The following is a 14,284-nucleotide window of genomic DNA, read 5'->3' on the forward strand; positions in this document are numbered from 1 at the left end:
GGCTCAAGATCCCGAGCACCAGGCTCAGGCTAATCAAGCGCAGGCCGAGAGGAATGAAAAGCAAGCCTATGTTAATCAACAACAGGGCCAGAGAAATGAACGGCTTGCTCAACAAAACCAACATCAAGCCAACAGAAATGAACAGCAAGCCCATCATGTTCCTCCGCCTCCACCACCAGCTTAGAGACAACCTCCTCCGGTCTTTGTTGGAGAAAATGACCGAGCAAACGCGCATCAATATAGAGCCGGGATCCAGGCACCACCTTTGCAAAATAACAACTTTGAAGTTTAAGATTCCCTGCTCAATATGGTGCAGAACACCAAGTTTCACGGTCTACCCGCAGAGGATCCTCTAGAGCACCTAGATCAATTTGATCGAGTATGCGACCTAACGAAGATAAACGGCGTATCAGAAGATAGTTTCAAGCTACGCCTGTTCCCATTCAGCCTCGGTCATAAAGCTCACCAATGGGAAAAGAACCTCCCGAGGGGTTCCATCCAAACGTGGGAGCAATGTAATTTGGCGTTCTTGTCCAAGTTCTTCTCCACTTCACGCACGACCAAGCTGAGGAATCAGATTTCCAGCTTCACACAACACACCAACGAGAGTTTTAGTGAAACTTGGGAACGGTTCAGAAGCTATACCAACCAATGCCCACACCACGGCTTCTCGGAGGCCTCCCTCCTGAGTACTTTATACCGAGGTGCCCTCCCCAAGATCCGGAACCAACTTGATACAGCTTCCAACGAAAATTTTCTTGTCAAAGAGATAAACGGGGCAATGGAGCTAGTGGAGAACCTTGCAATTTCTAATGACACGTATGGAGAAGATTTTGATAGAGCGAACCGTTCTGAGGGATCTAGTAAAGAGTTGCGGATGGAGAATGATATAAGAGAGCTACAGAGCAAGCTTGGCAAGGTTTTAATGGCCACACAAAAGCCAATACACTTTGTAGGCGAGTTCGATGAGCAATGGCCGAGCTTTGATAATGTCAATGAAGATGGTCTAACTCAAGATGAGATCAACTACATAGGGAATCAACAAAGGTATCAGCGGTTTCACAACTTTGGGAACAATCCAAACCTCTCTTACAGAAACCCAAATGTAGCTAATCCTTAAGACCAAGTGTACACTGCTCAACAACACCAACAAAGCTATGCTCCAAAAGCTCCATTTCAGAACAGATTTCCACCAGAACTACAGTCAGCAGAATCAACCGGCTCAGAGCAACAACTTCAGCAGCCAACCACAGCAGCATAAGTTTCCACCAGGGTTCAATCCGCAGCCGATGGGTAATCAGCAACAGAACCAGGGAAAGGCTCAGAATCAGATGGGACCTGACGTCTGTGGGCTTCTACAGCAGCTGTTACAAGGGCAGCAACTAGTTGAGATTCAGCATGAAACAATGCAGCAAGATATACGGGAGCTTAAGCAGAATCAAGCTTCAACATCATCAAGAGGTCCGGCTTTACTAGGTAAGCCGGAACCTAACCCCAAGGAGTATGTGAACGCCATCACATTAAGGAGTGGAAAAGAATTACAAGCTCCAACACCTAAGACAAAGCTCATTGAGGACAATGAGCAAATTGGTGGGGAGGCAGCCTCATATGATGCGCAAGAAGATGAGGTGTTGGAGAAAGAACCGGTTAAAGACAAAGGTAAAGAGGTGGAGAAAACACCTGAGCTTGAAAAGCCATACGTACCACCACCTCCTTATCAGCCCAAGATACCATTTCCAGGGCGTTTCAAGAAGAAAATCCTAGATAGAGCTAAGGCGGTCTTAGAGAAGCATTTAGAGAACACGCAAATGACCTTGCCTATCCTAGACGCTTTCTTAGCTATACCACAGCTTGGAAAGTTTCTAAAGGATGCCATTATCAACAAGACAAAGGAGCTCCATGGTATGGTAATATTAAGTCACAAATGCAGCACTATCATTCAAAGGAGGTCTATACCAAGAAAGTTATCGGATCCGGGCAGCTTTACTTTGCCGTGTGCAATAGGTCACTTGAAGTTCTCTAGTTGCTTGTGTGATCTAGGAGCTTCCGTGAGCTTGATGCCCTACACGGTGGCCAACAGATTGGGGTTTAAAAGCTATAAGCCGGCCAAGATCTCCCTTGTATTAGCTGATAGATCAGTGAGATTACCGGTGGGTTTACTTGAAGATTTGCCTTTGAGAATCGGTGAAATAGAGATCCCCACTGATTTCATAGTTCTTGAGATGGATGAGGAGCCTGTTGACCCCATCATCTTGGGAAGACCGTTCTTAGCCACTGCAGGAGCGATCATTGACGTAAGAGGAGGCATGATCGAGCTGCACATCGGTTCCGAAACCATGAAGTTCGATGTGAAAGAAATGATGAAGAAACCGACCATTAGAGGTCAGGTTTTCTGTGTTGAAACCATGGAGGAGCTAGTTGATGAGCTCCTAGAAGAGTTAAACGCAGAAGACCCATTACAAGTGGTCTTAATGCGGGAACAAAGCGAGCACGGGTACTTGAACAAGGAAAGCGAGGTGTACAAGCGTCTCGTGGACCAACCGAAAGAACTTGAAGCTGAGACGACGTTTTTGGAGCTCAGGAAGAGTGGCCTCGGCATTTTAGACATCGGGGAGTCCAAGACTGTTGGGGAGACACCTCGGGATATCATGGCCGCGACATCTTATGCCGAGGTCAGTGGTAAACCGCGCGAGAAAAAAAGGCCATGGAAGCTATTCCAAGGCAATGCAGCTTCGAAGCTGATTTGAATAAGGCTGATGCACCCCCTATTGAGCTCAAGCCTCTACCAACAGGACTGAGGTACGCTTTCTTAGGCTCAAATTCTTCATATCCCATGATCATCAATGATAACTTGTTAGAGCATAAAGAGAGTGCATTGCTAAGCGAGCTTAGAAAGTTCAGGAGAGCCATAGGGTATTCTTTGGCCGATATTAGAGGGATCTCTCCTGAAATATGCACCCACAGGATACACCTAGAAGACCAAGCTATGTCTTCTATTGAGCATCAACGACGTCTTAACCCGAACCTCAAGGAGGTGGTTAAGAAGGAGATACTCAAACTCCTTGAGGCAGGGATAATATACCCAATCTCTGACTCAAGGTGGGTATCTCCTGTTCATGTTGTGCCCAAGAAAGGTGGGATCACGGTGGTAAAAAATGATAACTAAGAGTTTTCAGGCTCTTAGAAGGGTTATCAATCCCCTTGTCAAAGTAGTATAAGGGGTGTCAAACCAAGCTTGTAAACGAGACACTAGCCTATGTCATTTGTTCACTTAAGTCAAGACAAGATGATAAAAGTTTGGTGACGGTGATTAACAGGCAAATGAGCAATAAAGTTAAATAAAAGCAGAGATTTAAACTAATCAAGATGCAAATAACAAACAGGTGATTCAGATGATGGTAATGAATGATAAAGGCAGAAGCTTTAGACAGGATATTTGACTCGGGTACTTCCAAGTTAGACTAAGGGGCTAATGAATCATTTTATCAAGCTATTTCATTTGACTTTGAACTCAAGGCACGTTTATCTTCCCATGAAAGTATTAAACGTCTAAACTGATCCTCTTTCATACCAAAATCCCTTTTGAGAAGCACGAATCAGTCAGCAATAAGAATCGGTTCAAAAACGTCATTTAAGAGAACAAACTATCACTCTCGCGATGAAAGACTCTTAAACCCTTAACCGAGTGGTTCAGATATTTCTACAAACACTTCTGATGCGAGATATGTCTCAGATCTGAACCTCAAGTGATGTGCTTGGATCCAGCTTAGAGATCTCGTCGGTTAAGGAATGAAACATGCAAGACTAGACACCTAAACCCATTAATCCACCTTGAAGGCACCCTAATCTACCTATCTAAAGCCGCTTAAACGACTACTTACTGATCATAACGAGCTCACTAAGTCCTTTGCAAGACGTGTAGCTAGTCATGATAAGGAGTTTGATGTTGGATGATAAAAGAAATAAAGAAAGAACAAGATTCTGATGCAAAAACGAGATATCGGATTAGATTAATCAGGTTTCACAAAATAGGCAAGTTCTTAGAGCTAAAAACAAATAAGAGATAAGATAACTAGGTTTTTAATCTCAAAATGTATTTATAGCAACGGGAAAGTGTCGCGGGTCAGCCCGGAACAAACCGGGTACTGAACCGCCTTCTTGGGTTGATGGGTGAGTGCCACGGTGTGTCGGAAAGTGAAGCCGAGGTCTTCATGCCGAGGCGTGCATGTGAGTCAGGATCCAGATGAAGATCTCGTGAAGAACACGTCAAGAACATGCATGAACCCTAGTCTTTGATCTATCCTCACTTGTATGTTTTTGAGTCATTCTATTCTTGATTCTGGGTTCGTGACAAGGGACCTCGGGATAAAATGTTGAGGGGTCATGATGTCGAGGTGCTTGGGAGAACACAGTCCGGCATGCACGCCGAGGTCATTACACCGTGGTGTACTTTCAACACTTAGTCGTTTCCAGCTTCAGTTCTTACGTATGCATGCCTCGATCTAACCATGCCAAGGCTTTGGCACGAGGTCTAGTCCAGAATACTTCCAAGATATGAGCCTCGACTTGAGTGACGCCAAGGTAAAGATACCGAGGCTTGTGAGAATACTTAGCGCGTATCGCAACTCTTTTAGGCTTGTATCGACCATGTCACGTTCCGGAAGCAGTAACTTTCAGCACACGACTCCAATTGCTCTGGGACCAGTTCCACAGTCAAGATGACTCAATAAGCTCGAACTTTGGTGAAGAAACCATCGGAGCTTGGGGAGTGGAAGGCTTCCTGGATTTAATATCTTTGCGCCGCATTGAAATCACCGGAAAATAGACTTTTAGACCAATGTGAACTCCGGAGACCCTATCTTCCAAACCTTTGCTCCGAATTGAGCGATTCCAAATGCTCTGAGACGATCTTCCATGGATCTCGAACTTTGGTGAAGACCGGGTAAGCTGGTTCGGTCTGGAGGGGCTCCGTCCGCCATGATCTTTGAAGTTCGCCGTTCAGTTCTCGGGTACGCGCAATGCTGGTGAATGCTCCGGAAGCCATATCTTTCTCTCCACTGGTCCGAATTGGATGAGTCCAACTGTTCTGGAATCTTTTCTTGATTATCTCCAACGTTGGTGAAGACCCCGCCAACTGATTCGGACCGGAAGGTTCCCCGGATTGCTGATCTCTGAATTGCGCGGGCAAGGACAACTTTTGGTCGTAAAAACCTTCCCGCGGTAAGAAAAATGGCCGAGGGCTGTGTACCGCGGTAAGCCTTTTGGTCGTAAAAATTCTTGCCTCGGTCAAAAACTTGTCCCGTGGTATTTTTGCACTCGATACTCGATTCTGACCGATCCATAAGGTTTTTGGCCGGTAATGAGCGTCCGGTAAACATTTTGCTTAGGTATAACTCATCAATGAGATTCGGCTTCTTTGGTGAATCAGGGAATATAAACCCTTGAGCCCTCAGGATCTTGGTGACTATCCAACCGTTCTGAAGTCTTCTTGCTCCTCGCTTCTTGCGGTCGCACCATACATTTTCCCGATAAGTGAGCATTTGAATGGCAAAGAATGCACCCAATGATGGTACATGCAGCGGCCCTTGCAACTCTTTCTTGTTCTTCATTTGAGTGATGAGCGGCTTCAGTCCGAGTCCCAATAGTTCAAGCTCGGCTGTGTGAATAACACCAGGGTTAAAGGTCGAGAAGAATGTTGATGCTAGGACGCGGTTTGTGTATCTGATCGCAGGGTTCCTTATGCAGCTTGTCTTGCTCTTGCCTCCGAGGTAGGGTCCAAAAGATATCATTTCCCACAAGGCGGCCAACTCATCATGAGGGTACACAAACTTGTCAAGCGAGCTTCCATTCCTTTCAAACCCAAAGATTTCATCAAGCTCCTTGAAACTGACCTTGTAGTGCACGCTATCCATTTCAAACTCAATGTGGCCGAATCCTTTGCCATGTAAACGCTTTGGATCTCTCTTGGGGTAGATGATGACCTCCAAGGTTGCAAGAAACTGCTGTGTAATCCCTTCATAGGCAACATCGCTCATCTCAAAGAACTTTGCCAAGCCCATATTCTCAAAAATGAGGGTCACGTCATCAAGTATCTCGAGTTTCTTCAGCAACTCCAAGTGAGTTAAAGTGGTCCAAGTATTCCTCAGTGGTTGGGAAGTGCTCATCCTCGGGCTCGGCCTTTGGTTCTTTCTTGGAGTTTTTGTCACCGTTGTCTACATAAGGGACTAAGGCTCCGGGCTCGTCGTCATCAGATACCACAGCTGCCTTCTTCCCGTTCCTCTTTGAATCGAGAGCTGGTGCCAGAGTGAGCTCAGTATTTCTTGCTCGTTTGGGGGTTGGCTCGTCATCGGGTCGCATCGAGGGTTTCTTGCTGGTCTCTCCACTACGTGGCACGGCAACGGCTTTACCCTTCAAAACTCTCTTCTGGCCCGCACTTCTGTTTGTCTCGTGGGTAGGAACGGTTCGGTCTCCGGTCATCTGCAAGGGAGATTCTCAAAGAAACCGTCAGAGCCAAGTATATCGTTAAGCACATGTATCTCAAGATTGGCAAGTACAAAACTTTTTCTCTAGCAGAACTGATATTCATAGCTTTTTCAAACATCAAGGAAAGTAAGAACAAGCCAGAACAACCGATTAGAGACAAGTTATCTAGACATTTCAGCTCAAACACACAAATCATCATTAAGACCGATTCCAAGCGCATTTTCTCAAGAATTTTAAAAACTCAAGAATAAGTGATTTTAAATGCAAAGACCGGTTTTTCGTGTGTTGTCTACCCTGGTGGAATTTACAAAATTGTTCCCAAAGGCTGATATACTCTAAAAGAATCGATTCCACATTTTACAAACATTTAAACTCGCAAACAATGAAAGAAAAAGATGAGTTCTTTAAGATGCAAATACCTTTGGGAATGCAAGATTTAAGCTGAACGAGATGCTTATGCAGAGTAGACAACACCCTAACGAGTCTAGAACGCTTGGAATCACGCAAAATGAACGAGAAATGAGTGAGTTGTGTTCGTGAAATGCAGAGAAAAGAGTCTAGAGGGCAAACTCTGCGTTTTGGCAAAGTATGGAGGTCGGTATGGGCTGGAGCGCGCTTTCCAGCTGGCATTTGGACTGTTGTGGGACTGGTCCCCCTTTCTGCTCCAGCTCCAGCCGTTGACGGCGCCAAAAACTACTTTGACTGAGTGTTCAAATTCAAAATGCAGCGCAACTCTTCAAATGGACGCGGTATGGGGATGACGTGGGCTGTACGGACCAAGCCAAATTTTCTCGTGTTACTCTGAGCTGCCTCGACTTGTTCCACCCCGAGGGTACCAAGCCGAGTTGTCTGAGCCGATGCCAACGAGTAAATCCCCATAGCTTTCACGTCTTTTCTTTGGACCTCGCAAAGCCTCTTCTTCGTTCTAAGTGTTGCATGTGTTCTTGCTTTTGATCATTTCTTGAAACCGAGTGCCTCGGCACGCTCCACCACGAGGGCATCATGCCGAGGTCACTTGTTTTTAGCAAAGAACACGTGAGGCTTGGGGGTTTAAACAGGCTGGCCTTGGTGTAAACTGGTCGCGGCCTCAGATCAAGGTTTTTGACCGTTTTAAGTGAACATCGCCCCTCGGTATACTTATACCGAGGTGTTTACACCGTGAGCCTCCCCCACACTTAGTTATTTTACCATAGCACTTCTCAGACACGACCATGATGAAATTAAGTCGAGGAATCTAGCTGAGGTTCTCAAGCTTTCACTCGGTAAAAGATGACCATGGTATGAATATACCGAGGGTCGATACCGAGGCTATGTATGCTCTTTGACTTAATTCATCAGGCCGTGTCTTTTTCAAGCTTTCTCTCACTTTCACCCTCAAGGTTCACTGTCTAACTCCTGAAACACTTAACAAACCCTTCAAAAAGCTTCAAATAAAAAGAAAAAGAAGATGAAAAACGAAATATGTACATGGATAAGCTTGGGGTGTCTCCCAAGAGCACTTTGTTTAACGTTGCTAAGTTTGACTTTTCATACCTTTTCAGGCTTATTCCGGTTCAAGTAGAAGAACTGAGGTAGCTCCCTCCCTTGTTTCTGATGCCAAGTAATGCTTTACCCTCTGGCCGTTTACCACAAAGCCGTGTCCATCTTTTCCTTTCAAAACCACGGCTCTATAGGGTCTTACTTCAAGAATCATGAACGGACCGGACCACCTAGACCTCAGCTTCCCAGGGAACAGCTTGAGTCTTGAGTTTAACAACAGAACTTGGTCCCCTTCTTTGAACTCTCTCTTGTGTATCTTCTTGTCGTGGAGCGCCTTGGTTCTTTCTTTGTAGATCTTAGAGCTCTCGAAAGCATCTAACCGGATCTCCTCAAGCTCATGAAGCTGTAAAACCCTCTTTTCTTGTGCGGTCTTGATGTCAAAGTTCAGAAGTTTCACTGCCTACAAGGCTTTGTATTCCAACTCAACCGGTAGATGACAGCTCTTCCCATAGAGCAAGTTAAATGGTGAGGTTCCAATGGGGGTTTTGTAGGCGGTTCTGTAAGCCCACAGAGCATCGTCAAGTTTCTTGCTCCAATCCTTCCTGGATGAGTTCACGGTCCTTTCCAAAATGGCCTTTATCTGACGGTTGGAAACCTCCACTTGGCCGCTGGTTTGCGGATGATAAGGGGTGGCCACCTTGTGCTTTACTCCGTGCTTCTTCAAAAGACTCTCAAGAGTCTTGTTGATGAAATGGCTTCCCCCATCACTGATGACTACTCTTGGTACTCCAAACCGTGGGAAGATGATACTCTTGAAGAGTTTTACCACCACTTTTGAATCGTTGGTCGGAGATGCAACCGCTTCAACCCATTTACTCACATAATCCACAGCTACAAGGATGTATTGATTCCCATATGAGTTTACAAAGGGACCCATGAAGTCAATGCCCCAACAGTCGAAGACTTCTACTTCAAAGATTGGGTTTTGGGGCATTTCATTCCTTTTGGATATGTTTCCGTGCCTTTGACAATCTTCACACCTCGAGACCACTTCCTGGGCGTCTTTGAACATGGTCGGCCACCAGAAACCGCTCTCTAGAACCTTGGCAACTGTCTTGAACGCACCTAAATGACCACCATACGATGAGCCGTGGCATTCTGGTAGCACTGGATGGATCTCTTCTTCGGCCAAGCATCGCCTATAGAGATGGTCCTTGTTAAGCACGTAAAGATACGGCTCATCCCAATGATACCTCATCACATATCTAAAGAACTTCTTCCTCTGATAAGTAACAAGATCTGGTGGCTCTAATCCGCAAGACAAGTAGTTCACAAGATCCGCGAACCATGGAAGGCTTCTTTCCTTGATCGTATTGGCTTCCTCCACCAATAAGACCGGACTAACATGAGATGTTCCTCGGGTAAAGCATCATCTATAGGGACCTGTTCTTCAATCCTCAGCCTTGAGAGGTGATCTGCGGCTCCGTTTTCAATGCCCTTCTTATCAAGTATCTCCATGTCAAATTCTTGGAGCAATAATACCCATCTCAAAAGCCTCGGCTTAGCGTCCTTCTTAGACATCAGGTACCTCAAGGCCGCGTGATCTGTGTAAACCGTGACCTTTGATCCCACTAGATAACTCCTGAATTTGTCAAATGCAAACACAATGGCAAGCATTTCCTTCTCGGTGGTGGCATACTTTTCTTGAGCCGAGTCCAAAGTGGGGCTGGCATAGTAGATCACATGGAGCTTCTTATCTTTCTTCTGTCCCAAGACAGCTCCTACAGCATAATCAGATGCATCGGTCATCACTTCAAATGGTAAAGACCAATCAGGGGCTTGTACAATCGGTGCACTGATCAAAGCCTCCTTGATTCTCTTGAACGCTTCCTCACATTCTTCATCAAAGTTGAAATTCACTTCTTTGCACAATAACCTGGTCAAAGGCCTGGCTATCTTGGAGAAATCCTTGATGAACCGTCTATAGAACCCAGCGTGGCCAAGGAAGCTTCTTATTCCTTTCACAGAATTCGGGGCTTGTAAGTTCACCATCACCTCGATCTTGGCCTTATCCACCTCGATGCCTTTCTCTGATACCTTGTGTCCCAAGACAATGCCTTCTTGGACCATGAAATGACACTTTTCCCAGTTTAAGACAAGCCTATGCTCCTCACACCGCTTGAGAACCTGAGAAAGATTAGCAAGACATTCGGAGAAAGAGGAGCTGTATACGGAGAAGTCATCCATAAACACCTCAACTTTCTCTTCAATTAGATCAGAGAAAATATGCATCATACATCTTTGAAAAGTGGCCGGTGCATTACACAAACCGAATGGCATTCTTCTATAAGCAAAAGTGCCATAAGGGCAGGTGAATGTCGTTTTCTCTTGATCTCGGGGGTCTATAGGTATTTGAAAGAACCCCGAGTATCCATCGAGAAAACAAAAATAAGGATGATTAGCTAACCGTTCAAGCATTTGATCAATGAATGGTAAAGGAAAATGATCTTTTCTTGATGCAGAATTCAATTTCCTATAGTCAATGCACATGCGATGGCCGGTTATAGTTCTTTGGGCTATGAGTTCATCCTTATCGTTTTTCACCACCGTGATCCCACCTTTCTTGGGCACAACGTGTACAGGAGATACCCACCGAGAGTCAGAGATTGGATATATTATCCCTGCCTCAAGGAGATTTAGTATCTCCTTCTTAACCACCTCTTTGAGGTTCGGGTTAAGTCGACGTTGGTGCTCAATAGAGGACATGGCTTGGTCCTCTAGGTGGATCCTGTGGGTGCATATATATTAGGAGAGATTCCTCTAATGTCAGCCAAGGAATACCCTATGGCTCTCCTGAATTTCCTTATTTCACTAAGTAATGCACGTTCCTCATGCTCAAGCAAGTTATCGTTTATGATCACAGGAAAAGTAGAGTTTAGACCTAAGAATGCATACCTGAGCCCTGTTGGTAGAGGCTTGAGCTCAATGATAGATAAGACTTTTTAGGTTTCAGGGCTATCAATCCCCTTTGTCGAAGTAGCACAAAGAGGTATCAATCCAGACAAGTCAACGAGACACTAGACTATGATGTTTGTTCATTTAAGTCAAGACAAAAGGTGTGAAGGTTTTGCTAAGCTAAATAACAACGATTAAACATGTAAGTAAAGTAAATGATGAGAATCAAACAAGGCAAAGATGCAAATGATAACTAAGCGATTCAGATGATGATAATATGTAATAAAGCAAGAGACTTTAGACGAGATACTTGACTCGGGTGCTTCCAAGTTCAACTAGTGGGTTAATGAATCAAAACATCAAGCGGTTTCATTTAACTTTGAACTCAAGGCATGTTAATCTTCTCATGAAAGTATTAAGCATCTAAATTGATCCTCCTTCATACCAAAAATGTCTTTTGAGAAGCGTCGAATCAATCAGCAATAAGAATCAGTTCAAAAATGTCATTTAAGAGAACAAACTATCACTCTCGCGATGAAAGACTCTTAAACCCATAACCGAGTGGTTCAGACATTTCTACAAACACTTTTGATGCGAGATATGTCTCAGATCTGAACCTCAAGTGATGTGCTTGGATCCAGCCTAGAGATCTCGTCGGTTAAGGAATGAAACATGCAAGACTAGACACCTAAACCAACTAATTGATAACTAAGAGTTTTGAGGCTCTTAGATGGGGGTATCAATCCCCTTGTCAAAGTAGTATAAGGGGTGTCAATCCATATGTGTGGTAGTTAGGCACTAGTTTATGTGATAGGTTCTTAAGTCAAGTAATCAAAGATGAGTTTTGTGAAACCAGCAACAAGAAAGCATAAAACAAGAAACAAACAAGCTATGATTAATGAACTAAGCAAGCAAACAAAACAAGATGATGGTGATTAAGCAAATGATAAAAGCTAAACCTCTAGATGTGATCATTGATTAGGGTGCTTTAGATATTGAATCATGATGCTAAGAACATAATGCAACACTTGCTACTCTTTAGTCTAGGCTTCTTAATCAGATTAATTCATTCCCATGACAATAATCCCTTTGCAAATCACTTAATCAAGTCTAACAACCATTAGATATAATCAAGCAATCAGCAAGCATAATGCATCAAGCCTAATAAGTGACCAAACAATCTCTCAACCAAGAAGACTGAATCTTATACAGAAAGACATAACAAGCAATCACATGATCTCAAACATTTCAACTTAGAACTCTAATCTAGACTAATCCTCTCATGAAGGCATTAATCTCTACACTAATCCACTTTCAAACCAAATCATCATTTGTGAAATATGAATCAATGAGCATTAAGAAACAGTTCTAATAAGTCATTCATGCATTTAACAAATCATTCCCATGATGAAAAAGGCATAAACCCTTAAGTTAGCTCATTCAGGCATTTCATCAAACACTTTTGGTGCATGAAATGCCTATGAACCCAGATTTCACTTTCCCAAGGAAATCTGGCATTAGGAGCAACTAACTAAGGAAATGGAATGAGAATCTAAACCCTAAACATCACCAATCAAACATCTAAGCACCCTAATCTACACACCTAGAAGCTTAAAAGATGACTACTCACTAATCATGAAGAACACATCTAATCTTTTGCAAGAGATGATGTTAATCATGATTAGAAGCAGAAATGAGATGATGAGATGATGAGAAACAGACTTAGATTGATTAAATCCTTGAGATCTCTCTTAATCAAAAACGTTTTTACACTAAAAAGGAAAGAAAACTAGAGAGAAACTAAGAGAGAAGATGATCTCCTTGGGTTTTTCTCCCAAAAAACTATATATACCTAGTGCTAATGGACCGGGTCAGCCCAGGACAAACTGGGTACTGACCCGGCTCAGTTGGGTCAAGTGGAAAACCTGCGGGTCAGTCCAGTATGTCCCAGGTCGCACACCTAAGTCGCAGTAGATGAAGACTTGTCTTGTGAAGCCTGAATCGCCTTGTCTTAGCCGCACGCCTAAGTAGGAGTGTTTTGCGAGTGTTGCTGCGGCTTGGTCTCCTTCCTCTCCAACTCGCAGGGCTAAGGCGGTTTCTGGGGAATGTACAAACTGTGCGGGTTGGTCTCTATTGCACCTAGGTCGCAGGCTCAAGTCGGAGTGATTTGCGAGTGTTGCTGCGGCTTGGTCTCCTTCCTCTCCAACTCGCAGCATCCAGAGCAGCTTAGACCACTTCGCATTCCGGAGAGTGTAACTCCTATGAGACTTGTCCGAATTGAATGATTTCGGTTGCAGAAGACAGAGGACTCATTTATCTCCAACTTTGGTGAAGAAAGCTTCGGTGCTTGGGAAGTGTAAGGCTTCCTGGAGGGCACATCTTTGCAGTGCATGTACACGACCAGAGAGAGGCGTCTAGACATGTGTCCATTCCGGAGACTGTATCTTTCTGCTCATAGATCCGAATTGAATGCTCTTGGACGTTCTGGAAAGAAGACTCAAATGTCTATGGTTCTCATGAAGGACCCGGAAACTAAATCGGCCTGGAAGTGCACCGTCCTTCGCATCCTTTAGAGCTGATCTGCTCGGTCCGGAATACCTGCGAGACTGGGGTTCCTTCCGACAAGCTTATCTCTCTGCTCACGCGTCCGAATTCCACGATTCTACTTGCTAAGAGACCGTGATGCAATGCTCTCCAAATTCTATGAAGCACCCGCCGTCTGAATCGGACCGGAAGGCTCCCCGGACAGGCGATCATTCAGGGGTATCGGATTGCTCCGGAACGAGTGCGAGACCTGTTCGTCTTCCGATTACCATATCTTTCAGTTCTGTGGTCCAAATGCCTTGATTCCAACTGTTATGAACTCTTGACTCAATTATCTCCAACCTTTATGAAGACTCCGATAGCTGAATCTGACCGGAAGGTTCCCTGGACGGGCGATTTCGGAAACGTGTCTGCACCCGGAGATTTTGGCCGAGAGACTTGACCGCGGTACGTGTTTTTGGCCGAGAAAGCTACCCGCGGGAAGGATTTTGGCCGAGAATCTTCGGCCATCAGTATATCATTTTGCCGAGAAACCCAAAATTGCTCCTTTTCACCATTTTTGATCATTTCAACTCCATTTCTTCATCTGAATCACATCCTCCACTCCAAATAAACTCCAAAAGCACCTGTTTAACACTCCAAAACATGCAAAACTCTCTTGGACCTAATGCAATCTCCTAAGTCCTAAAACAATGCTTAAACACCTAAATTGCATGCAAATGAGACATGATTTGGACTAGAATATGTACATTAAATGATGCAATTTATGAATATATCAACTCCCCCACACTTATCCTTTGCTGTCCTCAAGCAAAAAGAACAA

General features: G+C 44.4%; 1 non-coding gene across 1 annotated transcript; it reads right to left on the bottom strand.

The window, feature by feature from the left end:
- Positions 1-562: 562 nt before the first annotated feature.
- On the bottom strand, positions 563-669 carry LOC112089448. Its single transcript, XR_002901086.1, has one exon. It is a non-coding gene; the product is annotated as a small nucleolar RNA R71 (small nucleolar RNA).
- Between the last annotated feature and the right edge of the window lie 13,615 nt (positions 670-14,284).

The sequence above is a fragment of the Eutrema salsugineum genome, unplaced genomic scaffold (assembly GCF_000478725.1).
Source record: "Eutrema salsugineum unplaced genomic scaffold, Eutsalg1_0 scaffold_12, whole genome shotgun sequence".
Classification (NCBI taxonomy): Eukaryota; Viridiplantae; Streptophyta; class Magnoliopsida; order Brassicales; family Brassicaceae; genus Eutrema; species Eutrema salsugineum.